Source organism: Anas acuta, chromosome 3, assembly GCF_963932015.1.
Source record: "Anas acuta chromosome 3, bAnaAcu1.1, whole genome shotgun sequence".
Classification (NCBI taxonomy): Eukaryota; Metazoa; Chordata; class Aves; order Anseriformes; family Anatidae; genus Anas; species Anas acuta.
In genome coordinates this window covers 108219413-108245887 of record NC_088981.1, presented here as the reverse complement: position 1 = coordinate 108245887, position 26475 = coordinate 108219413, and the positions used below count along the sequence as shown (strand labels likewise).

At 44.5% G+C, this 26475-nt stretch overlaps 1 long non-coding RNA gene across 2 annotated transcripts; it reads right to left on the bottom strand.

Annotated features, from left to right (window-relative positions):
• Positions 1-3555: 3555 nt before the first annotated feature.
• Positions 3556-13849, bottom strand: LOC137854810 (uncharacterized). 2 transcript variants are annotated; one of them, XR_011095405.1, is made up of 3 exons: positions 12164-13849; positions 10009-10155; positions 3556-4059 (listed from the first exon to the last, which is right to left on the bottom strand). It is a non-coding gene; the product is annotated as an uncharacterized lncRNA (long non-coding RNA). The 2 variants fall into 2 exon arrangements; XR_011095406.1 differs by lacking the exons at positions 10009-10155; positions 12164-13849 and adding an exon at positions 4312-4493.
• Between the last annotated feature and the right edge of the window lie 12626 nt (positions 13850-26475).

Below are 26475 nucleotides of genomic sequence, written 5' to 3'. Positions count from 1 at the left end.
ACTGTTTGTCTGGGACAGCAGGACAATGAGCTTCTAATGAACTTGGTCCACTATTTTCACTTAGCACAGGTCTACTTTGAGATTTTTATTTTTTATGACCTTGGAAAGTAAAGGTTTTTAAGTGTATAGTTAATGATGTTACGTCAATGCACATACTGAATAATTTTATATACCCTGTAACTGAATATAAAGCACACTGTAGGACTTCCAAGCTCCCCATCTCATTTTCAGACCAGGAGGCCTCTACCTCACTGTTGTGTTGTTTCTAGCTGTGCATACAGATTGACAGCAGAAATCATTTTGACCATTAAGAAATGGCATCTGTTTCTGAAGTGCAGCCAAGTCCTGAAATGAAAGAGCAAACATTAGCAGTGTATAATCAGGTTCCCAGCAGACCAGGAGAAGAAGCAACAAATATCTCATTTACCTGGACCTGCAGGAGCCCCTGGAAGGAACCTCGAGTGAGTTCTCCTGTGCAAAAAATGGGCATAAGTGTGCCTACAACCATAGCACTTGGGTGTAATTTTCATGTTTCATTTCTAAATCTTTCCTTTTGGCAAAACACTGCATTTTGATGGTTTGTTTATGAGTTCACCAGTGAGAAGGACAGACCATCACTGGCCAAATCCTCCCCCTACATGTATGCCTAACTGTTCAGTGAAGCTAGGGTTACTTGTTTAAGTTTTGCTGAAATCAAGCAGATATTTTTCCCAAGAGCCATTCACCAAGAAGAGCTGTGCTGAGTCCAGGTGTGGATGGAGCTGTGTCATGCATATGCCTACCCCTCCTTTAGCGTCTGCTAAGAAACACGGGATCTCCTGCAGGAGACACCATGTCTCAGCCTCCTAACCCTGACCAATTCTGCTATTTGATAACTTTGATTTTCTCAGGAATTCTCACATGCCAGGACTGTGTAGCTGGACTATGTCTTTTAAAAAGCCTACTTCATGGTGTAGGAACTCGATAATGGGATTTTGCCACTTCCAAACCTGTACACTAAGTTTATAGTATATAAATGTGCCTCAGCTTAATTCTCAGTTTAATGTGGTGTGCTTCTTTGTAATTTCAACTTTAATAAAATATTTATCTCTTATAATAATACCGATTGTGCAAAATAAATGAGTGTTGCATGACTGTATTACTTTTAATATTAAATAATGGAAAACAAAAAAAAAACATTTTAAATAATCAGGTGGATACTACATTTCCAAATACTCTGTACTTCATGCTCACCTTTACAGTATGTTTTAATGTATTAATGTACACATTTTATGATGGAAGTTGTATTGTAGCCAATTATTAAAGATACTGCAGATCTGTAGTTGCCACTGATAGAATCACTTATGCTCAATGTCTCTTAGGACATGGTCTTCAGAAATCAGCCAGTGCTTTAGGAAAATTCATATTCCTCTCATTCCTTTCAACTTCAGTGGCAACATGACAGACATCAATATAGACATGTGTCAATATATTCCATTAATAAAAATGTTATGTTCAAATGTTTCTCCTTTATTTGTGGTCAGGAACTCAGTATTTTTTTTGTTTGTATAGCTGAAAAGCAGTAAGTGCCAGAGTTACTCATGAATGGAAGTTAAATACATTACAGCGGGTGATAATGCAACCTGAAAAGGTTGGGTAAATATAACCCCCAGAAAGGAAATTTACTATATTTGTTCCATGAAAGATCAGCTGAACTTTGTGGTTATCAGTCATGAACCTAACAAGTTCTGGCTAGCTCGTATGATTTAGAAACTTTTCACCCTGCAATTTTGATGCTTTATTTCCAAGCTCCCTGGGAGAATGTCATTTCAAGCTTGACTTTATCTGAATTCTGTTCTAATCTCCAAGGAAAGAACAAAAGCAGAGCTTTTATTTCAGTGTGCTGTGTTTTTAGGCTTTTTTGCACTAAGAAATCGTGATAAAAGTGCAGTTCACAAGTATTACCTCTCAAAGCTACTACACTATACTTCACATCTGTCCTGACTTGCGTAGCACTCTGTCCATTGAACAGAGGGAGCTGTTAAAAAGTGCTGTGTTCCCTTTCTGAGATGTGTAATCAATAAAAGAAAGATTGACAGTGATTGCAATTCTCTCCATTGAGAGAATTCTGGCTTTTTTTTTTTTTTTTTAAACTATTGTCTTTCCTAATCTTTTAAATTTCATATAGTGGTCTCCTTTGACTTCTTTTAGTACAAGAGATCCCATATCTGTCCCCCTCTTTTTATTTTCATAGGTCTCTATGGCTACTAATTTACAAACATCCTCTGTAGGGGGGAACAGTAGAAACAAGTAGATTCCTGCATTGCACAGTCTCACCTTTGTTTTGTATGTTGTGTCCCAACCAGAATGGACCTGCACACATTTGTTTTCCCGCACGTGCCATGGCACAATGTGAGTTTATTCAGGTAGTGGTATGTTGTCCACAGAAACACCAGTCCCAATCAAAGGCTTTCACTCTTCAGAGTAAAAGGACACTTAGATGATCTGTGTGCATCTGTGAAAGCCATTGCATTTATTCTCTTTCTGTTGCAATCAGCCTCGTGTCAAATCTTTCCAATCCTCAGTGGACAGAGGGGTGAAGACCCTTAACCGACCCTTAACCTGGTAACAAGGAAGAAACTGGGAAATTGGTGCTAACAACCAGCCAGACATGATGCACGAGGAAATGTAAAAAAGCAAAGAAAACACAATGGGCAAATAATTGCATTCATCCCTCCTGTACAGCTCACTGCAAATAGTAAAATTGCCTATTAATGAGTAATTGCACCCAGGGAAGGTAAATGCTGCTGTTTGTCCTTTCTCTTGCATTACTTGGGACTTTACATGAAAACAGCTCTAAGAGCCACAGTGCACATTCCTAAAGGCTTTTTCTCCCTTCAGGGAAAGTAAACCAATGAAATGTATTCAATGGTCTTTGTGGTATAACGGAGTACACGCTGCATACTGTGGCATGCGTATTGCCTTCTGTGGTGTAGCAGGTGTCAGTTTTGTGGTTAAATTTTCACTGAATTATTAGAAAAAAATAACGATATGGAAAGGAGATCCGGCAAGACTAGCTTCAGAGTTAGAGGAGATTGTTCAAGGGGTTTGTTCAATCAAGTTTTGAAAAAGTATCTAAGGGTGGAGACTCCTCAACATCTTCACATTATATGGGTTGTAAGTTCTGGAGGAAAAATCCTGAGATGATCCCAGGCAAATTTTTGTAAAACACGTAATGAATTAACTCTAATGTATGTGAAGTGTGTACTTCTGTTATTGTGTGTACTTCTTACTTTAAATGATTTTTTGTGTCTTTACAGAAATGCATTTCACGGTTCCCTGTTGACACTGCATGAAGACAAGGCATGAAAAACATGAGGAGGTGTGATGGCTGGTTGAGATAAGCTGGGAGATCAGGAGGCACCTGAGAACCTCACCCCCACGCTGCAGACAGGTGATGTTTTGCAGGAGAGAGGTCTGCTTCTTCCTTTCCTCTCTGCTGAGCAAGGTTAGATTTAGATCTTATCTGAACGCAGACGCTGTATTGCTTTAATGACAGGCACAATCCCTGGGCTGTGAACACAGTCATAAAAAGAGTTTATTTCTTTGTACATTAAAAATCAGCAGGAAAGGGAATAAACTCTTGCTGCTCAATAGTACTTTAATACCAGGGATAAAACGGGCATATCGATGAAAAAGAACACATATTTAAGTGGCTTTATGATACCAGAATGAAAAGAAACCCTGGGTGCAAAAGCAGGTGCATAATTTTCCATCATGACTGAAGCAAGTAGAGATCTATGCTTAATTATTTCATGCAAAACAGAAGAGTTTCAGCAGGGAAGGTTGAGAGAAGGTCATTCAGACCATACAGCCGGACGGTGCATTTACTTGAGGGCAAGAGGGTAGGTAGAGGTTCAGTTGAACAAAGACATTTTCCTGTAAATGTCTTTTCCTGTTCCTTCGGTTCAATTCCTCATCAATGTAAGAGAAGTAGGCACAGCACCATTCGGAGAGCTCAGGAAAAAGCAGGAAACAGCTTCATCCTCGGCATTCCCACAAAGAGAGCACCTCCAGCCCCTATATACATACATATAGAAATAGGTTGTTACATGCTTATTTATTTGTATGCATATGCATATGCATATACATGCTCTCTAACTAGACTTCACAGCCTCCCTTTCACAGAAGTCCATCAAGGGTTACTTTGGAAATAATCTTGATATCTTTCACGATAACAAAAATTCCATTTGTTCCCAGATCCCAATCCACTGCAAACACTTCTCGCAATCTCTGAGTACTCAAAACCCTTTCAGCACTTAAACTACATACCAGCCACTGTGAGTTATCCTTAAATATCACATGCAAATGTTTACATTAATGGAAACTAAGGCTCTGCTTCTTCTTTCTTCCTATCTTGGTCTCACAGCCACCAGATTCTTGTGTGGTTATTGCCAGTGCTCGTTAACATCAGCAGCTCTATTGTGAGCTAGAAAACCTACGATAAATGCTTCTCTGACCTGTACCTGCTTTCTGTACTTGGACGTGGGCAAGAAGTGTCAAGTTAAGCTCAGCCCACCTGCCCAAGCTGGGCAGGACATCTGTGGTTTCGTGCGGTTATTCATAGCGTGGGGAGCAGCTTCAGTGGGCAGCTTTTTTAATAATGTAATCCAGAAGTGAAAGAGTAATGTTTACCAAACCTGTTTCAAAATGGCTGATTAATCAAATAAATGGGTGTTTATTGAGGCTGTTGCTAGGTACTTACTGTTATTGAGATAATTGTATGACTCAACTAAGCCAGACAAAGAGCTCTACTGTTGCTCTAAAGCACCAATTGGCTGCAAAGTTTGGATCATGACACCAGAGCATTTTTTTTTTCTCAAGGCTAATCACTTGGTTCACTTTATCCTCACATCATCCACTTTTATGGCCAGCTTCAAATGCCTTCCTTCCATTAAACCAAGAAACAAACACTGACCCTTCTGCAGAGCCACTTCATCCCTGCGCAGCAGTGATGGGTTCTCATGATTGATCTGGTGACAGACCTTTTTTTCATGTCTTTTCTCTATTACGATAGTATTATATTCATCCAATTTTCTGTTAAGCATCTGTATAAACTGCAAGCTCCCAGCTGTTCAAAGCACTTTTTTGGTAAATAACTGGGGCAAGTTTTGTGGGGGGCCGTAATCTTTTAATAGACCAAGTGATAAAGATGGAAAAAGCAGGCAAGCTTTCAGGCATACAAACACTTCTTCAAGTCCAACTCGTTGCTTGAAAGCCTGTCTGCTTTCCTAACTGTGTTTTTCTAAATCTTTTTTCTTTTTTTTTTTCCCCTCAGTAAAAACTGTTGCCTCTCCCTGAAAGTCATGCCGCACATATTTTTACCTCTTGCAGCTACAAAGACAAGGCTACTAACAAACAACAAACAGCACTTGATTAGGCAGGCTGTTAGGGAAGATTTTATGATAGAAATTACATCATACAACTCATGCCTCATATTTTTCCTCTGGAAAAAAAAAAAAAAATTGGAAGCATTATAAAAAGACAGGTACTAATGAGTATAATTATAGACAAGTCTCCTTGCTTCTCCTCAGAGGAGAGCATGAGTACATGAAGCCTGGTGTGAGAGGAGGTTTATATCTACAGATCTGTGGGAACATTAAGACCACAAGCCTGCCCTCTGATTAAACTCCCTCTCACTCATTGTCTTTATTGTTTTAATGTAACAGGCTTTTTTTTTGTTGTTGTTCGTTTGTTCCAAAATAGTACATCCAATCTCTGCTGATGGTAGTTTGCATAGCTGGGTGATACAGGGTGTTTGAAAGCATAGGGGTGTATTTACTACAAATATTGTTCCCACCCTCCAGTTGCACCAGTCCAAATTCAGGATAACCCTGTCAGCAGAGGTGTTATCAGTGGATTTACACCGATGCACCTGAGAGTAGTTTAACCCTGGCAATTCATATTCTGTAGTAGTTTTAGGGGTTTTTGCTTGTTTGTTTTTAATCTTTAACTAAATAACCTATGCTGCAATGAAACAACATTTCACTTGCTCAGAATTGTAACTTAATTAGAAAATCTCCAGTGTGTGCCAGGGAGATCACTGCTTCTTAACAGCAAGCATGCACAGCCTGGAAATGCTCAAGTTATTCAAAACGCTTTGCTACCACTTTTTTACCGTAACATCCAGTCATAACCGATAGAGTGAAACCTGCCTTTTTAACAAATTCTGGGGGCAGACAGATCAAGGTCTGAGCTGGGCTTTGAACCAGGAAACAGGCTTTGTTTGAACTGCCTACCACTTGCATTTGATTTCTTGAATTAATGTTTTACCCGTAATAGGCAGTGTTTTCACTGAAGGCAGAGAGCGATCCTGCTGCTCGTTTAGCACCTTCTACGTTCCCAGATATGTTATTGAAAAAAAAAAAAAGTAATGCCTCAGGTGATTTTTTTGCTTTTACTGGTCATGAACATAAATCACATTAAGCACGTATGTGAGTCAGGGGCCAGCATCCCAGCCAGGATCCTTTATTAACTGGTCTGTGGGTATCCAGAGTGAGACGGCTGGGAGAAACATCACCAGAACGAGCCACTGAAATGAAGCAGTTTGTGAGTGACTCATGAGCATTGGGGGAAAGTAAGTGAAGGGTGGAGCAGAAAACCCCTCCTAGATCTTGCATGTGGCCCAGGGAGGAATAAATGACAGCATGGCCCTGACCCCCTCCAACCTCTAGGATATGACCTGGAGTTGTGTACTGGTACCAACAACAGCTGCCTCTTGTCTCATCTCATCGCTTCGGAAGGTTGGGGTGATCCCACAGCTCCCCTTGGGAAAGGGGAAGGTCCTTTCTGCTGAGACTGTTGACGGCATCAAGGCGTGAAGCGGGGTGGGAAAACTTGAAGTGGGTCAGGATCCAAGCTTCGATACTGATCTCACTTTTACCAGAGGGCAGAAGGGCTTCGCAAGCTGATGGCTGCCTCAAGCGGTTCAAAGACTCTTCTGCAGGCATATTTAAAGCGTCCATTGTAGGAGACAATAATAAAGTTCATTCTAAAAATGTTTTTAATGCTAGAAAAGGTTAAGAGAGAGCAGCTCTCCTTCGGAATGGCCCTTAGCTCATCCCAGAGCTGTGCCAGCTCAGCTCCTTGCTAGGAGGGCAGCAAGAGCCTTCTCATGGTCCCTCGTTGCATGTCCCTGCTGTGGGGAGGAGCAACCACCAGCACCTCTCGCCTTTGCAGTTGCAGCTTTGGCTAGGAGAGAAAATGGGCGAGTTTTCTGACATCAGTTTATGCTAGAATTAATGTTAGGAGGACTAAATATATGCAGCCCTCCTCACCCAGTGGCTGCTACTGACCTTCTTTGACAATGCAATTTACGGGCACGTTCAGCAGCAACAACTTCCCCTCAAAACACTTCTGGCAGAGAATTGGATTTTTAACTAAATTGCTATTATTTTTAAAGCTTGATCTCCATTGCATTGCATTTCACCGAAAGCTATGGGAAGCATATTGGCAGGGGGTGTCTATATACTGAAAACACTTCATCTTTCAGCCCCTCAGTGCTTGAGAAAAAATGGCACACATCAATTTATTCCTGTTTTATATTCCCAAGGTCAGCATTTTTTTTCCCCTGTTTGCAGACATTTATTTCATGAAACACCCCAGATCTCCCAGCTGGGAAGGAGCAAGCTCCTCTCCCTGTTTTCTGACCATTGGGGCGAGACGAGCAGTGCTGAGGCTGCTCTGCGCATGTGCCTCCTGCACGCAGCCAGCCAGACCTTGCTCACCGCCTGGAAATCCTCAAAAGCTAGGATGTTTTGCTCCATGCACATCCTCTGTTGGGACAAGAGCATTTTTTTGCAGCTCTGAGCTGTTCTGTCCAGCTGTATCCTCACGCATCTCTCTGCAGTTGCATCATTTCGTCTTTCAGCCCTCACCTCTGGTTAACAGTCTGAGTGGCTGTGCATAATGTACAGCACGGTGAGCTGTGGGGTAAAGTTTGCAATATGTCCTCATTTCAACTTCTCAATGCTAACCCCTTAAATAAAACCAGCTGCACAGAGCAATTAGCAAGCATGAAAAAAAATGTTAAACAATTAGATTCAGGAGGCCTCTGAAGAGTGCCCATGCTTGTCTCCTTGGGAACTAGAGCTGTTACAAGTTCAGCAAATAAATGAACTGTTTTACTTTTTTCTTTTTTTCTTTTTCCCACATCTAGGCATGAAATAAATTTTCTTCCATACAGAAAAGCTTAAAAATAAATTTTAGAGACCTGTGTGTGCACACACAGAAACACACACGTGTGCACACATCATAATTGAGCTGTTACAGCCATAGCTAAAGGAAGCAACAGTTAGAAAACACAAAGTCTGTTTTGCTTAAGAGTTATGCTTTGGCAATATATTAAACAGAGCATTTTTGGTTGCATGCTGGAGAAGCGTAATGCAAAGAAGCTGTTCCTGTAGCAGAATTAGCCCCACTTTTATTTATAATGGCAGTGCTTGCAGCTTGTGTTAAAGAGACCGTTTTAATTTGGGGTAAATTGTTGAAGAAATGAGTAGAGAGACCTCCCTGGGAACTGCACCAGATTTCCTTTTCCCATCCAGAGGCAAACAGCATCCCCCTATGCCTCTGGTAAGAGATGAGGGGCACTCTGAGAAGCACTGAGCGCCTGAAGGGATTCAGGAACATATTGGAGGACTTTGGGGTGGGTATGGGAGCAGTGCAGTGGTCTCTCTATCCCCTCTTTCCCTTCCTTGCCGCCCCCTTCCTCCATCCCTTCCTCCTCACTTCCTACTCCAAAATCAGAGATTTTCTGGGCCTGTTTGGCAAACCTCACTCTGAAGCCCTTGTCCAGCCTCCTCTTCAAGCCCTGCAGCCTCTTTGCAGGAGCCCCTTTTTCCTTAAGGAAGCATTAGGAGCTCTTTAGGGTCTCTGTCACGCTGTGCACCCTGGGGACAGTGCTGACACAGACACATAGACACTGGCAGTTCTCTCCCTTTCCCAGCCTCCTCCCACCTGCCCACCGGTGGCCCCATGTCCCAGTGACCCCGCAGCCCAGCTTAGTTCCTTGCACGAGGCTGTGGGAAACAACCCAGTTTCCTGGTGCAAAGAACCAGGCTGAGCACCCAGAGCTAACAGTGATGAAATCCTTCTGGCGGGGACACTTCTCAGTCTCGACTGGCAAGGTTCCGCCATCGAGAAGTTCCTCATGCAGATAAGCAGATATATGGGAAACCAAATGACGTGTCCATCTTGGTGGCTATCAGCACTTACCAACATGCATACAGTGAGCTTGAAGGTTGGAAACAAGCTGGAATTTTGGGGGAACATCCAGTCCTCTGCCTGGCCCCAAAGAGAAACCCCTGGGGCTTTCCCTCTGCCCTGGTACCTGGACCTCAGAAAGGTCTCAACTGCTGCTCCCCCTGCTCTGAGCCCTCTGAGCTTTCCAAAGCCACCATTTAAATTTCTAACTTCCCTCTGCCACGTCTGCTCCTCTTGATGGCTCGTGGTGCAGCCACATCGTCTGAGTCCCTCTCGTTAGTCCAGTGGTCTCAGCTCTGGTCACAACCACAGATCCTCCTGCGATGTCCCCTCTGCACAAAGGGATGCTTGGCTTTATGGGCTCCCACAGAGGCCACATTACATCAGGCTCTCCTGGGCAGGGCCCTTCCCTCTCTACTTCTCCCCCTGTTTTATTTCTCCCCGGTGCTCCTTTGCCCCACAGCCTCAGGCTACAATTACCGATAGTAACTAATAAAGAGGCAGAGCAGCACCAGATGAACCCGGAGAGGTCAACCTAAAAGCAAGGGTTTAAGAGCAGCCTAAAAGCAATTGTCCAAAAGCAGCCTGAAAGCAATTATTCTTCAGCTAGCATTACCCCTCAGCATAAATAACCCCTCCCAGCCCCTCCAAGCCTTTGATTTGCTCCATTTGAGAAGCTCTGCTCTTGCCTCCCACCCAGCAGCTCTCACCTTCCTCCTAGCAGCCACTGGGGCTGGCTCTGCACCTCTGCCAGCACCCACTTACCTGCTGTGGGTCACCCAGATGGTGTCAGCTCTTCCACGAGCTCCTGGCACCTTCTTGTGATGGCCTTTAGCAGGCTCCTCAGCACTCTTCAGTCTCTCTCCAATATTTTTTGGATTATTTTTGCCTTTTCCATGGGCACGGTTGTACCTGTAATGTACCGAAGTCATAAAGGTCATGGCTTGAAGCTTTAAACAAGTGGTGGTCATCGCAGGACTCAGGAGGCATTGTGCCAGGAGCCAAAGGGGCTGGAGTCAGCTGTGGGACAGGCTGGCCACAGATGTGTCCTGGTCCCATTGCTTGCCTGGCACATTCACTTCTGGACCCAGTAGGGATGACAGTGGGGACAGGACATGGTGGTAGGTGAACATCTGGTCTGGTCTGGCTGTCTCAGCCATCCTTATGCTGTCTTGTAGCATGCCAGTATGACCATAGTGGCAAAAACCTTAGCTGATTTTAACATGAAAACGGATACATTTGTAAGGGAAATCACATAATGCCATGATGGCAACACAAGGGCCTGGATTTACTTGTCTTTTAGATTCCTTCCAGCCCTTCTTTCTCAATTCATCCTGAGCTCTTACCTTTCTCCAGGTGTGAGATGTGAAGGTGTGATCATGTTGTGTCACACACAAACTCAAATCCCTTGCTCTTCCAGGAGTGGGGCCAAAAGTGAAACTCCTGTGTTTGGTCTGGACTCAACCTCAGTCTCTCGCTGAAATGAGAGATACCTGAAATTTTGGCCCATGCTTTTCCATGCAGTTTACAAACCTTGGGGGCCTTGAGACAAGCTGGGAGGCGATGTCTGATATTTGGTGAAAGCCCATGCTAGGGCATAGTTATCCCTTTTGTGCATGAATCATAACAAATTCGTTATCTTGGTTGTACTAAGGTTCTGTCACAGAGCCCTCTGCAGAGATGATGATGAAAGAACAGGAAAAGAAAGTGGTTGCAAAAGTTGGGAAGTGCAAAAGAGAATTTTTTACTTATGCTTTGTAACAACAAGCTGTCATTGTCCAGGTCTCCAATAAATACCCAGTGCAATATTTGTGTTTTATAAAACCTGGGAGGTTAGAGAGTTAACGAGAACACAATAGCTGGGCATCGCAAAGCATTTGTGTCAACTCCATGGGCATCCTCTACCCAAACACAAGGAGGAAATGTTGCATAAGGGAAGCAACATTGAATATTTTCCAATTGAATGTCTAAATTTAGGATTTTGGTAAGAAGCTAAGCCTGTGGTTTGATCTTCAGAAAAGAAGTCAATGAGCAGTGCCGTTGTCCAGCATTTTTGAATATCCACCCACTGTTTAAATACCTCACTGGGGAATTAAGAGCCTGTTTAAGGTCTTGTTATTGATGCCTCACACGATAAGCATTTGAGGAATTTGCTATAAAAATATTTTTTTTCACATTTTTCTTGGTTGAACGTAAGTCAACAAGTTCTGTGAATTTGTAAAGGCAGATGTGTGTTGATCCCTGCTGCGCAGTGTAAATGAGCTTCGGGTACTTTATAGAAATATTCAGCCACTATAGAGCTTCATATACGAGAGTTTTTTACTTGTTGCTATTTTTTCCTAAAGCACATTGGCTACGTGTCAATTTTCTGATATTGCAAATCTTTATGCCAGAGGGGAAGCATTGCTTACATGTGTAAAATTAGCTGCGATCACAACATTGTGCCGGACTGTGGTTTCATATTGTAATCGTTCACTTGCTGAAATTAAAATCATAAAAGTTCACCATCCTATTAGCAGTAAACAATTTGACAATATCATTTGGGGTATTTGATCTCACAGGGCACCATCAGTAATTTAATTATTGAAGCTGTTCTGCTGTACCCAGGTGGCAGATGCCTATCTGTACCTTTACATGAAGGAGTGCAGTGCCTAACTGCAGGCTAACCAGAACTTACTGGGGGCTCAACAACAGAAATCTTCACTAAGAAAAGCAAAAATTCAAAAAATGTTTTTCAGATATATGCTGGTTTTGAGTAAACTTGCTTTGAAAGCTGATCTTAGCAGTCAAAACAAATTCTGGTAGGATTCAGAGGCAATCATTTGCCTGATTTCAGGAGCCCCACTCAATTAACTGGTTTGATTTGGGCAGGGTAGAGATTTAAACCTTATTGTCACACATACAGGAAGAAGAGTCTTACGTTACTCTTCATTTCCCACATTTTCTGGACACTCCCAAGGATAACGCATGCTCCTGATGCATTAGCACATGCAGAAACCAAAGGAAAAACACCCAGCACCGCAGGCTCTTGAGAAGGGCGGCAGCACTATGCAGGGAGTACATCTGAGCACTGGTATTGCACCTAACCTCTTAACAGTTACGTGTCTGGAGAACAAAATCATGCAAAATGCAGGCAACTAATGAAGAATGTTTCATGCTAGGAAGTCTTCATGACGTGGTGACTTTTTTAAAAAAAGGAATTCATCCAGCTGCCCACCAGGTTATTACAGCAACAGGGTTGCATCATTCCTAACTGCATTACAAGAGAGCACCAATATAAAGGCATTAGAGCAATGAAAAATGCCCGTGAAAGTTATTACGTGGGCTGTGACTCTTGCCATATTAAGCAATCTGTTTCCCACTCCTTTAGGGCAACGTGAGTACTCTCTCAGCAATCTCGCTTCATTACTTGGTATGACAAAGATTACAGGGCTTAAAAAAAAAAAAAAACTGAGATGGAAGAACACTTTTCAAACTATTTAGGGCCTATTTCGGTCCCTGGTGAAAATTTGGTTTAGGTAAAGACAACATAAAACCAGATCAGCAGGAAATTCCTGACAGGAACTTAGAAACAAACAAGTGCTGCATAGAGCATCCTAACTTCAAACACCTTAGCGCAATAATTTGTTTTTAATCATCCATGCGATGGAAAATATGAGGAAAATGTAATATAAATGTCCAAGAATAACAGCGGTTAGTTGTTTGGATTTAAAATCAAAGGAACTTTCCATGCTCTTGAAGGTTTCCGTACCGATGGGCCTGGGGGAACTCTGGGTGCGGTAGGTTTCCATCTGCTGAGCACAGGAATAAGCTGCACTCATCCTCCTAAACCTCCTCCCCTGGCTTGGGGTGAGCCTGGCTTGAATCATTCGTCTTGCTGTGCTCCTTACCTGCTGCCCAAGTTTTGCTCTGGACCTGCCCTCCAGCAGCCCCTGGAGTGGTGCTACCCTAACTACAAGCTGAGTTATTGGTCCGGCTTGGAAAAGCAGCACTTCTTTCCATGGTGATAACAAGGAATTGGCTCTCCCTGGGTGCTCCGGGTGAGCAGCCTCTCCCCCTCTTGCAGGGACTCCCAAGGCTGGTTTAGGATGGAAAGGAAATCATTTTTTATCGTGGGGAAGTGGAACACAGAAAAATCTCCTACACACCTGTCTGCTTCTTTTGGTGCCTAAATACCTTTGAAAGTCTTGCCTTGAGTGCCAAAGCTATGATGGATCACACAGTATTTCCTTTTTATTATTGCACTGCATCCTTTGGGCCTCACATTAACATAATGAGGGCCATATGGCGCCAGAATCTCTGCTGGTTCAAACCAATGCAGCTCCTTTGAAGTCAGAGAGCCTGTGCCAGTTTATACCTGCCGAGATTTGGTTTATGGCCTGGGAAATAGGAGGGAAGGTGGGACGGGGGGGAAAGGGAGCCAGCCACTTTTTGTAGTTAATTAAGAATTATGTAGATATACTTGTGTCCTGCTTCTGTCGTCCACCAGGAGCTGTGCCTAACGTGCCTTCATGGCTGTAATATCCTTCGCATGATTAGCTCTCATTATCAGCTGCAGTGCCTCTGTGACTCAGGGTATTTCGGCAGCTGGAGGTGAAACTGCAGTGAGTCAGAGCCAGACAGCCACCTCTGGGCAGCAATCAAAAACGTCCCACTCACGGCCAGCGGGTCATGAGGAGGCACGGATTTCCCTGAGCAACTGTGCTGAGAAATTAAACTCCTGATTTTTTTTTTTTTCCTTGAACTAATTGTGGAAACGCTTGCGAGTTATAACTAAATAAAATCTTATAAAAATGTCTGCCGGGTTTCACCAATAAGAGATAGAAGGTTGGTCTGCTTAGAAAATAAGCAACGTAAATCCAAAACTGGAGGCCCTGGAATGAGGGCTCGGGAGAAGGAAATGTTGTGACTGGATAAATTCTCAGACTCCAGGAGCAAAGTTTTTATTCAAGGCGCCTGGATAAAAGAAATGAAACTTTCAAAAATGTTGTAGTAAGCAAATACAGCTGGAGCCACCATACTGCCTCTTACTTTCAGCACCCATAAAACCCCACGAGTACTGATTCTTACTGGCTCTTTGCTTTCAGTACTGATAAACCCCCAATAACTGGGGCCCTGGGAAGTGTGGCCGTGTCTTTTGGCCACAAAACCCTAAACACAAGTTTTGGGCGCTCAGTTTATGCACCCTGATGAAAACATTCTCACAGTTCCTACAACAACCCTAAAATTATGTTTCAATTGCAGACTTTGGTGTGGTTCATATTCACATCAGTTCAAGGATCAAGGCATTGCCAGGTAAATAAAGAACAGAAGATGCTGCAGGGAGGAGCAACCAGCATGCTGTAGCTCACATGGAGGGTAGGATAACCTGAGCAGACTGCAAATACCCCAGCTAGGTCCACAGCACGAACATGCCTTAGATACTGAGCAGATGCCACCACGTGTCTGCAGCTGAGCCCACCTTTTAAACAAGCAAGAAAGGCAAATTTCTGAGCTGAGTCTCCTCAAAGAGATGTGGCAAAGAGACAACACCACCTATCTCTTTTATTCCAGCTCCATCAGCTTGCCTAAAGACATATATTGCCTTGCCTAAAGACACATTTTGCCTCTCCATATGGTACATGCTCTTGCTCTATCCTAAGATTGGCTCCTACAGTATTGTCACCCCTCTGCAATCTCAAGCACTGTGATGTGATTGAGGGATTTTATATCACAGGTGATGGGATATAAAGGTAGCTCCCAAGAGGAGGGAGAACATCGGCTCTCCCCAGGTGGCAGTGGGACGTGCTGGGCATTGCTGGAGCTGGGGATGTGGTATGGAGGTTTGTGTTTGCCCCTTGGTGTAGCTGCTTTGCTAGATCACATCTGCTCTCAATCTTCTGCTACTATGCACAGTTAAATATTTCACAGCACTTTTATTAGTCAGCTCTCAGCTGGTACTGGGAGCTGCTTATTCTGAGGAATTTCCTGCTTCTAAATTAGACTATCCCAGAGCAGAAAGGGCTCATCTTCGATGGCATCTTCAGCTCATGAGGACTCCCTCTGTATCTCACCGTATGGAAAACTGATTTTATAAGGCCAATCCCCTTTTTAGCAATGATGTAAACCAGCAGTCCTTTGTAGAAGAATGTTCGGGTAACAAACACAACATTGAGCTTTGAGCAGAATAAAGAATGTGGATTTAGACAGTGGGACCAAAATTTGGAGTATTACCCATGCAGGAAAGGTACTTTCCAAAAAGAAATTTAAAAACCTGAAGTCTTTGTTCTCCACTGTCTCACATCTCATCAGTGCAAGTCAGTCCAACCCAAATGGAACAAATTTATACCACTGAGGTGAACAGATTGCAAAAGGGCCTTGGCTGATGGGGTGGGACTTCTAATGGGGGGAGAAGTGTGGGTTGTCTTGGGCAGCTGTTTGGAGTCACTCGTATGACGATGCAATCATGTGGGGCCTCTCCATCCTTTGAGGGGAAGAGGGGAAGCTCTGGCTCAAGCAGGTTAATGGGTGAGGGATGGTGCCTTCCTCCATCCTCTTCCTCCTTTCTCCTAAGCAGAAGGGGAGAATCATGCCCCAGAAAGTCTAAGTTTGTTCAACTAGATAACAATGCATGGAGTAATTACCCAATTGCACTGAGTGCTTTACTGAAAAGAAAAAAATAATAAAAATAATCAGCTATTTGGAATTCCTTGTCTTCTGCATATGCAGTAATGTCAGGGAAGAGGTTGAATTCTTACCACTTTTTGACTATCTCAGCTTGGAAAATCCTAGCTTCTGTTCAATGTTTTGGTGTTGATGCTACTGTTTTAATGTGGTTACATAACTCACAGCAATTTAAACATTTCATTAAACTTGTTTTGCAGGTTATATATCGGCTCGCACTTCTCAAGTGCCCTCCATCAAATCATCTTTGTTCTCTTTGCTAGCACTCATTACATTTCATGCCTCTTCAGTGAGATTAGACAGCTGTGTAACAGCCCTGTTAGCAGACCAAAGTGAAGAGATTCAACTAATTGTAGGAGCTGGAAGAGACTGGAAGCTCAAAACGGCATAATTCAGACCTTTAGTCATGCCCCAAACCAGCACAGGGCTGTGACACTAAGATGTTAGGCACTGACCTTCAAACACCTTGTGCATTCCGGTTTCAGAGCAAGGACATGGATGACTAGCAGGACAGGGATGAGGCTTCCTCAGAGGTAGGCAATGGAAAAGCTGGGAGTGAGAGTTGTTTTGCTTGACTGCAACAGGTCAAAAGACCACGGCTCAACCCTCCCCTCTCCTCCCTGGAGGAGTCTTAAACTCATGGCAACCCACTGCTGTCAGACAGATGTTTTGCTAGGAAAAGGGAGCAGTGAGTTAGCAGCAGCTGGGCATGGCTGCAGTCAAGGAGGCCTGGGTTCGCTTTCTTGGTCTGGCTTTATGTTTTTCTTCATGTTGGAATGATATAAAATGCTCCTGGCAAGGGAAAGACATTCATTTCCATGTGCTCATGGTGCAGGCAGGGTCAGACCCAGCCTTGCTTTCCCCTTGCTAAGGATGCTGCCGGCTCCTCCTTGAGCTGCGGTGTTTCTGCACTCATGCAAGAGCTGAGGAAGCTGATGATGATCTGGTGTGGTTTTCCTGGACTGTCTCCTGGCCTTACTGCCTCATGTTAAGCCTGCTGGCAAATAACCAAACTGTCCTTGGCTTGAGATGAAGCTAACTAAGCAGAACAAGGGAAATCACAGGACATGACATGAGGAACTGCTGAAGATAACGAACAATGGCACAAGAAGCTGTGAAAAGGTAGAGACAGCATCGTGAAAGATGGCTGCATCTCACAGGTGGTAAAGGGATGGTTGTGTGAGAAAAGACTGAACTCCACAGGTAGCTGAAGGGGAGCACTGAGCATACCCATAATCCATATAAATTTCCCTGACTGGCAAGGGAACAGGCAGATGGACAGGTGGAGCATCCCAGTATCACCATCTTGGTGCTGGTGCCATCAGTGACTCTTTTATCATCACCTGAGCACCTTACTCCTGGGTCCAGGTTCCTGTCACCTACCTTTTCTGGTGGAGGTGCACAAGGTTGGAGCACAGCCACCTTTGTTTCCTCAAGGAGGCATGAGGGGAGAAGAAAACTGTCTAAACCCCTTTGGGCCTTGTATTACTGATATAATACTATTAACTAAACCTGCAGGAGTAACATGAGGCTTAATTAATTGCTGTTTCCAAAGATAATTTGATGGTGGGCACTACAGAAGTGCAAGTTGATCTATTAACCTAAAGAACTAGCCTAATTAAATGCTTGGAATTGCTATTAGATATCTAACCTTCTTAGAGCAGAGGCTTTATATCAGTATTTTAATGCATGTGTAGTTAAAGTTTGATCATCTGTTTGGAAAAAAAAAAAAGCATGAAGTTAATTATGGGCTGGTTAATTATCTTATGCCCATTAATTAAAAAAAAAAAAAAAAAGTCATATCTAAAAAAATGTTAATTTCTCTGTATCTTGCATACAAACATGACTAACAATGGTCTTTATTTCTAAGATATGAATGTCTGAGCTGACAACACAGGAAAAGATACATCACTTTTTCAAAATCATCTTTTAGAGGACTGTATTAAGCAAATTTCACTCCAGAGGAAAGACACATGAACAGAGAAGTTAACGCTCCATCCAGACAGATGCAGTTCATGATGCTACCTTGCTAGAAGAATAACCCCCAAAATGAAGAATAATTTCTGGGGGATTGACTCTCTGAACCATCTTAGCATGGAGTCAGGTAAGTGCCAGGGCAGGGAAGAGGTGGGGATAGACTGTGCAGACAAGGATGGAAGAGAGAGCAAACCAGGAGCGATATATGGTAGAGTTCTCCATTCTTGGAGAAGCCAGGAAGGGGACCAGTAAAACTGCTGTATTGGACTTCTGGAGGGCTGACTTTGAGCTGCTCAGGACACTGGTTGGCAGAGTCCCTTGGGAGGTGGTTCTGAAGGGCAGAGGAGTCCAGGAAGGCTGGGCGCTCTTCAAGAAGGAAATCTTAATAGCACAGGAATGGTCTGTCCCCACATGCCCAAAGACGAGCTGGCGGGGAAGAAGACCGGCCTGGCTGAACAGAGAATTGTGACTTGAACTTAGGAGGAAAAAGAGGGTTTACAATCTTTGGAAAAGAGGGCGGGCCACTCGGGAGGACTATAAGGATGTTGCAGGGCAGTGCAGGGACAAAATTAGAAAGGCCAAAGCTCATCTGGAGCTCAATCTGGCTACTGCCGTCAAAGACAACAAAAAATGTTTTTACAAATACATTAATGCAAAAAGGAGGACTAAGGAGAATCTCCAGCCTTTACTGGATGCAGAGGGGAACTTAGTTACAAAAGATGAGGAAAAGGCAGAGGTGTTTTAATGCCTTCTTTGCCTCAGTGTTTAGCAGCAAAACCAGTTGCTCTCTGGATACCCAGTACCCTGAACTTGTGGAAGGGGAGCAGGATGTGGCCCTCACTTTCCATGAGGAAATGGTTGGCGACCTGCCACGGCACTTGGATGTACACAAGTCAATGGGGCCGGATGGGATCCATCCAAGGGTACTGAGAGAACTGGCAGAGGAGCTGGCCAAGCCACTATCCATCATTTATCAGCAGTTCTGGCTATTGGGGGAGGTCCCAGCTGACTGGCAGCTAGCAAACATGACACCCATCTACAAGAAGGGCCGGGAGGGTAGACCCAGGGAACTACAGGCCTGTCAGTTTGACCTCAGTGCCAGGGAAGCTCATGGAGCAGATTATCTTGAGTGTCATCATGTGGCACTTACAGGGCAACCAGGTGATCAGGCCCAGTCAGCATGGGTTTATGAAAGGCAGGTCCTACTTGACGAACCTGATCTCCTTCTATGCAAAGTGACGCGCTGGGTGGACGAGGAAAAGGCTGTGGATGTGGTCTACCTTGACTTCAGCAAGGCTTTTGACACCATTTCCCACAGCATTCTCCTCAAGAAACGGGCTGCTCCTGGCTTGGACTGGTGTATTCTCTGTTGGGTTAAAAACTGGCTGGATAGCTGGGCCCAAAGAACTGTGGTGAATGGAGTCAAATCCAGTTGGAGGCCAGTCACTAGTGGCATTCCCCAGGGCTCGGTGCTGGGGCCGGTCCTCTTTAATATCTTCATCGATGATCTGGACGAGGGCATTGAGTGCACCCTCAGTAAGTTTGCAGATGACACCAAGTTAGTTGTGTGTGTCGATCTGCTCGAGGGTAGGAAGGTTCTGCAGGAGGATCTGGATAGGCTGCACCGATGGGCTGAGGTCAACTGCATGAAGTTCAACAAGGCCAAGTGCCGGGTCCTCCACCTGGGGCGCAATAACCCCAAGCAGAGCTACAGGCTGGGAGAGGAATGGTTGGAAAGCTGCCAGGCAGAGAAGGACCTGGGAGTATTGGTAGATAGTCGGCTGAATATGAGCCAGCAGTGTGCTCAGGTGGCCAAGAAGGCCAACAGCATCCTGGCTTGCATAAGAAGCAGTGTGGCCAGCAGGTCTAGGGAGGTGATCGTCCCCCTGTACTCGGCTCTGGTGAGGCCGCACCTCGAGTACTGTGTTCAGTTTTGGGTCCCTCGCTACAAGAAGGACATCGAGGTGCTCGAGCGAGTCCAGAGGAGGGCGACGAAGCTGGTGAGGGGCCTGGAGAACAAGTCCTACGAGGAGCGGCTGAGGGAGCTGGGCTTGTTCAGCCTGGAGAAAAGGAGGCTCAGGGGCAACCTTATCGCTCTCTACAGATACCTTAAAGGAGGCTGTAGCGAGGTGGGGTTGGTCTGTTCTCCCACGTGCCTGGTGACAGGACGAGGGGGAATGGGCTAAAGTTGTGCCAGAGGAGTTTTAGGTTGGATCTTAGGAAGAACTTCTTTACCGAAAGGCTTGTTAGACACTGGAACAGGCTGCCCAGGGAAGTGCTGGAGTCACCATCCCTGGAGGTCTTTAAAAGATGTTTAGATGTAGAGCTTAGGGATATGGTTTAGTGAGGACTGTTAGTGCTAGGTCAGAGGTTGGACTTGATGATCTTGAGGTCTCTTCCAACCTAGAAATTCTGTGATTCTGTGATTCTGTGAAGTGTGGACCTACAACACATGAGAATAGAAAATGTTTGTGCCAGACCCAACCATAGGCCCAGATGGCTCTTTCTTCATAATTTTACAGACATGTATCTCAAAGACCTCAGCTGAGGCACACATGGATCTTCCTCATGTTGTGACTGTCCTCTCCCTCCACTTGTTTCTGCTAGCATTCTTGGGTGTTCCCTTTCTGTGGGATGGGGGTCCTGAGTCTTTTCCAAATGTGAAATGTGACATTTTCTGCAGCACATAAGATGCAAAGCATGACATAGAAAGAGGAAAGCCAGTATCATAAAAATATTAGGCACTGAACTCCCAGAGCAGGTGCAAGTGAGAAATCTGAGGATCCTATGCATGTCCCTTTTCTGTATCAAGGACTATTGGTGAGGTATACTTCAATCTTCTGTTTGCTTTTTCCTTGTATAAGACTATTTAAGGAAAACCTTACTGTTGGTTTTACTAGTTAAATATTTTAAAGACCTTCCATACAGTCATGGTTAGTCACTACTGACACATCCCATTTACAATTCTTTTAGAGCTGCCCTCCATGTCCACTGCATGACCTCTGAAGCAATACTTTCAAAAATGCTCAAGTAAACTACAAATGAAGTCCTTTTTTAGAAGTGCTACACCTACTGAAGTTTGGATGGTATAGGCACCTGAAGGTGCAAGTGGGGTCTTACCAGGATCTGGATTTACAGGGATGTGTGTCACATGCCTAGGTGCTATGGAGAACTACACTAGAGCTGAAACACCCTAGAATGTGGGATCAGATCCCTAAGAGATTGTGGGGCTTTTGGAAAATACAGTCTACAAAAGTATTTGTATTTTTTAGTTCTCTTGCCATCTCCTTACTGTTTCCATCCCATAACAAAAAGTGAGAACACATGTAGGGCATTTAAGAGAGAGAAATGGGACACACTGGGTGAAGCATTTCCAGCAAAAATAACAAAATATCAGTACCGTTATGCAAAGCTTTGATGAGACCTCATTTGGTCATTCTAAGGTCAGGAAAGAGGAATTCAGACTGGAACAAGAATAGCTTGAATGGTTGGAAGAACAGGCAGTCTATTAGACATGGAGAAAACAAAACACCTTGGCTCTTTAACTGTTCACATCAAAGACTCTGTTGTATAATATGGCTGTTATACAACACAGGAGTACATGCCCAGGATGGAAAAGGCTGCTTAAGAAAAAGGAAAATGTTGGTGCAGCAAAGCAGTTACAAACTAGCCACGAATAAGTTTGGGCTGAAAATTGAAAGGAGGTTTCTTCCTTCCAGAGGAATGAGGCTCTCTGAGCTTTTCCCAGGAAAACAAAACAACCCAGTCACTTTTAAGCTTGAACAGTTCGTGAAAAGGATTATATCATAAGGCTACCTGATTATATCACAGCAAGTCTCTGCCAGTCCTACTTGCCAACCTGCTTATACCCAGATAGGAATGAGCCAGACAAAAACACCCTACATGAATGGGGAACTTGGCACAAGGACCAGACTTTGTAACTTCCTTGTAAAAATGCAATCCAAATCCTCCTCGGTTTTGGGGAGTCCCACAGAAGAAAGTGAAAACATTCAATAAATAATTTGTATTGGCAAGAGAATGGTAGATTTCTCTAGTGTCTCAGTCTGTTAACAGCACATTGGCAAACGCAGTTGAGAATCAGCAGGTCCAGGTAACTTAAACTTAGGAGCCATAAGAAAGTTAGGGGAGGGAAACTTGGCTCTCTGACGATAAGCGCTGGAAAAGCTGGGAAGTTCGAGAGGGCTGGAAATGGGCCCATGTGGAGGCAGTCACACATGGCAGTCAGGATTATTTGAGGAACTACAGGCCAGCTGCCCTGCCGCTCTCAGACAAGATAATGGGAATGCTTCCATTAGCAAGATTCAATTAGCAAGGTAAGAAATGATAAGAAGATAATTAATGGCAGACACATGGTTCACTGTCTTTTTCAACCTAGTTTGATTTCATTACTGGAGGGACTGCAGAGTTTGGTGATGGTAAACACAGCTTTTTAAAGCTTTGTGCTCCTGTAGCATTGCAATTAAAAAGAACTCCCTACCATGTCAATAAAGCACACATTAATTGGGTCAAGAACAAGCTAACTGACAGGTCTCAAAAAGCGACTGTCACCGGGGAATCATCTAATGATGAAGTGCCAGGATCAGTACATACTCAGTGCTGTTCAACATTTCTGCAGTGTACTGGTAGCAAATATAAGAAACACTGCTGAGCTAATTTACTGTAGATGACACAAAGATTGACAGAATGATAAATAAGGATGAAGATAAGGTTGTCATCTAGAATCGTTTGGAGAGAGAGGTAAATTGAGATGATTCAAACAACCTGTGTTTTAAATCAAAGCGATGGAAAATTACAAAATTCATAGCAAGGAAAGCTGACCATTTGCAGAGCAAGGCTGTCTCTGAAAAGCAGTAACTCTGCAAGGATTTAGGGATGCTATGTGACATGAGCTCCCAAAGTGACGGAACTGGATAAACCAATTTTTGTTTGTACAAGCAAGGAAGTAGTTTAGTAGGAAGACGGAAGACATTTTGCCTCTCTAATTGGTCTAAAGCTGATTCTAGAAAAATTCCTACATTCCTGGTGTCCTTTTTTAAATATACTTTCAAACTGCAGAAGTTAAGAAATGCATCATGGGAACGAGTTAAGCACTTCCAATGGGGAATACAAGCTCAATCTCTTATCAAAACCAAGACTGAAATGAATCTGATTACAGGGTGCACTTTTGCCATGCACAAATGGGGTACGAAAAGCTAGAGAGCAGCCCCATGGGAAGGGATCTATGGGTTTTGGTCAACAGCAGGTTGAACATGAGTCAACAGTGTTCCCTAGCAGCCCAAAGGCACAGTCATACCCTGGGGTGCATCAGGCATGCAATTGCCAGCTGGCCAAGGAAAGTGCTTGTCCCGCTTGACTCTGCACTCATGCAGCCTTACCTTGAACACCGTATGCAGTTTTGGTTGCCACAATACAAGAAAGACATAAAACTATTAGAAGGTATCCAAAGGAAGGCTACAAAGATGGTGAAGGGTCTGGAGGGTAAGGTGTACGAGGAGCGGCTGAGGTGCCTTGGTTTGTTGAGCCCAGAGCAGAGCAGGCTGAGGGGAGGCCTCATGGAGGCCTGCAGCTCCCTCACGAGGGGAGCGGAGGGGCAGGCGCTGAGCTCTGCTCTCTGAGGACAGCGACAGGACCCGAGGGAACGGCATGGAGCTGGGACAGGGGAGGGTCAGGCTGGGTGTTAGGGAAAGGTTCTGCACCCAGAGAGTGGTCGGGCACTGGGACAGGCTCCCCAGGGCAGCAGTCATGGCACTGAGTCTGCCAGAGTTCAAGAAGCGTTTGGACAACACTGTCAGACACATGGCCTGATTTTTGGGTGGTCCTGTGCAGAGACAGTAGTTGGACTTGATCCTTGTGGGTCCCTTCCAGCTCAGGATATGCTATGATTCTATGAAAATGCGATGTGCAAAATGCCATGGTGTGCATGGCTGGGGTGTGCACGGCGCCTGCGAGCACGCAGCCTTTGTGCGCTCAGAAAACCTGATTGATCTCCAGCCCCAGCTCACTGCAGGATGGGATGAAACAATTTGTAAGAGAGGGCAAAGAGCAGCACAATGTGTAACAGTAATAATTGAGTCTGACAGCACGGCACACTCCAAATGTTGATGAATTCAAGCTCTTTAGAGCACGGGCCATTATCCTCATTACATCTGCAGCTCAGAGCTGATTGAATTCTGGTGTGTTCAGCTCACCGAGAACTGAGGGCTGTGGGCATCGCTCCCAGCCACCACCATGGGGGTGCAAGGACCGGCCAGCCCCATCCTGGCCCAGTCAGGATGTGTGTGAGGGGCTTGTGTCCAATCTGCCTCTTGTGTGAGAGGTCTCTATCTCCTTTCAGCCCCCCAAAACTAGCTTTTGTAAGAAACCAGGAGCCTGAAAAGCCACATGTAAGCGCACAGGGAGGCACTGATAAAATAAATTGATAGATCCCAGTGAAGAAACTGTTCTGGGGATCATTTTAACTCTGTATGTGCAAACAGAGCAAGGGATGAACCCAAGGCTGAGCAGCAGACGCCCACTGGCAAGGCAGAAAGACAGACAGGAACCATGGCCATGTACTGTGAGTAAAATAAATCATTAACTTACAGCTTCTGTGCTCAGGGAAGCAGGCTTTGCACTTTGTTGTAGCAAACCAACCAGTTTAAAAAGGGTTGAACCCGTCTTCAGTTTCTCCCTGTAACTGAAATGTCCTACAAGATCCTGAATTTTGGTGAGCTTCTTAAAGGGTCAGTGCATGTTTCAGAGTTGTAAGTCTGTGTGCATGTACAACTGTGGGTTTAGGCACCTCAGATTGGGTGTCATTTTCCAACAGTAACTTCTCCTGCAATGTCAGTGGCCTGACTGGAAGAGCATGTTTCTAATGAGAGAAATGCAAAGTATAGCCAGAGAGAATTTAGGAGACACACTAGAAAAAGACAACTTCAAAATATTGTTAGAAGTGAGCTCATTAAATATGCTTGTTTTGATCTCTGCATCCCATGCAGTACAAAGGGTCCGCTGGCTGCGTATCAAGGGGGATGGAAAGATCACTTCGTATCAAGGACAGTGGCAGAACTACGCAAGTATATGGGTGTCTTGTTTCACTTGCATTTTTTAATCTCTCACTTGTGACTACGTTTAATTTTAAACTTTGAACACAGGAGCAAAGGTGTACTGAGCGGCGGATGAAAGAGAAAGAAAGATACATGCAGGCAGCAGGCCTTGAATGTCACAGGGCGTAAATATGGGCCATGGAACAGAAACAGGGCAGAGCGTCAGGGTCACGGGCAGTACACACAGCTGTGCAAGGAGAGCCTGTGTGAACACACAGCGTGTAGCAGGAGGAGACACGGTGAATGCAGGAGTTCCACAAATTCTGTCTTGCACAAGTTGCAAGACAAAGGAGCAATAGTGTAGCAGGGTTGTGAGCTACCAGTATGGAGGGGATGATGGGGTTAGGAGGATGTTCATATTTGTGGGGATAGAGCAGGCCAGGGCGTGGGATGGCAGCAGAACTGCAGAAGGCAAAGATTTGTGAAAAGGGCAGCCCCTGATTATAAACACAGCGGTGCTGTGTTGCAGCTGCAATGTGCGACGTGGTGCAGGGAGGAGGCTTCGGTCCTCAGATCCAGCACGTGGAGAAAGGTTCTGCAAAGCACAAGTTCCTGGAGTGTGTATTACTGAGTGTTTAAAACAGCACGAGACACGGATATTGTGGGAAAGGATGTGTTGAGGACATAAGGATCATCTTCTGTAGGCAACTTTGTTTAGTGGACAAAACCGAACACAGAGATAATCCTACCGTTAACTTAGCATCCTGTGGTTTTCTGGTAAAACTGGGCTGGACCTCAGGTACTTCTGCTCCTGATGTCGTTGCGTCCACTGGATTTCATTGGGCTGAGCATGGGAATCTCACGTTTGCTGTCATGCCCATGAAGACGATCCATGCCATGAGGATGGCCCCACATACTGTGCCTTTGTTTGGGTCACCACCTTTACAGTGAAACTCTTCTTGTATCACAGCTGTAGGGAGTGACGTGGGAAAAACTGGGAGGAGAATTATGTTAAACAGTGGTTACAGGAGAACTCCCATCCTGTCCTGTCCCCTCACACATGACACAAACCCACGAGCTCTGTGGATGTGGCTCACCAACAACCTGTCCATGGAAACTGCTGAGTAAGAGGCTATGGGAGCAAGTCGGTGTTAAGTTAGGTCAGAGCTGTTAACGGGGCACAAAAACATTGTGGTAATTTCACTGCTCCACCTGTGAAAGACTGCAGAATATATATTTCTATTTATATAATCAGAAAAAAAAAAAAAAAAAAAAAAAAAGGCAAAAAAAGAAGCTATTAAACAAGATTCCAGCTGCAGACATACTCATTTAAAACAACATTGCTGTCATAACAGAGGTCATTGACATGTAGCTGAATCAAGGGAAGATGACCAAGAATTTAAGAAATCCAGGCATGTATTATTTATGGGAAAGAGAGGCTCAGCAAGGAGCTGTGTGGCAATTTCTGGGGGTGGAAAGACTCATGGTGTCTGGGTAACAGCTTGTGCAATCTGTCTAGGAAGGGAGAAGTCATCGGATTCAA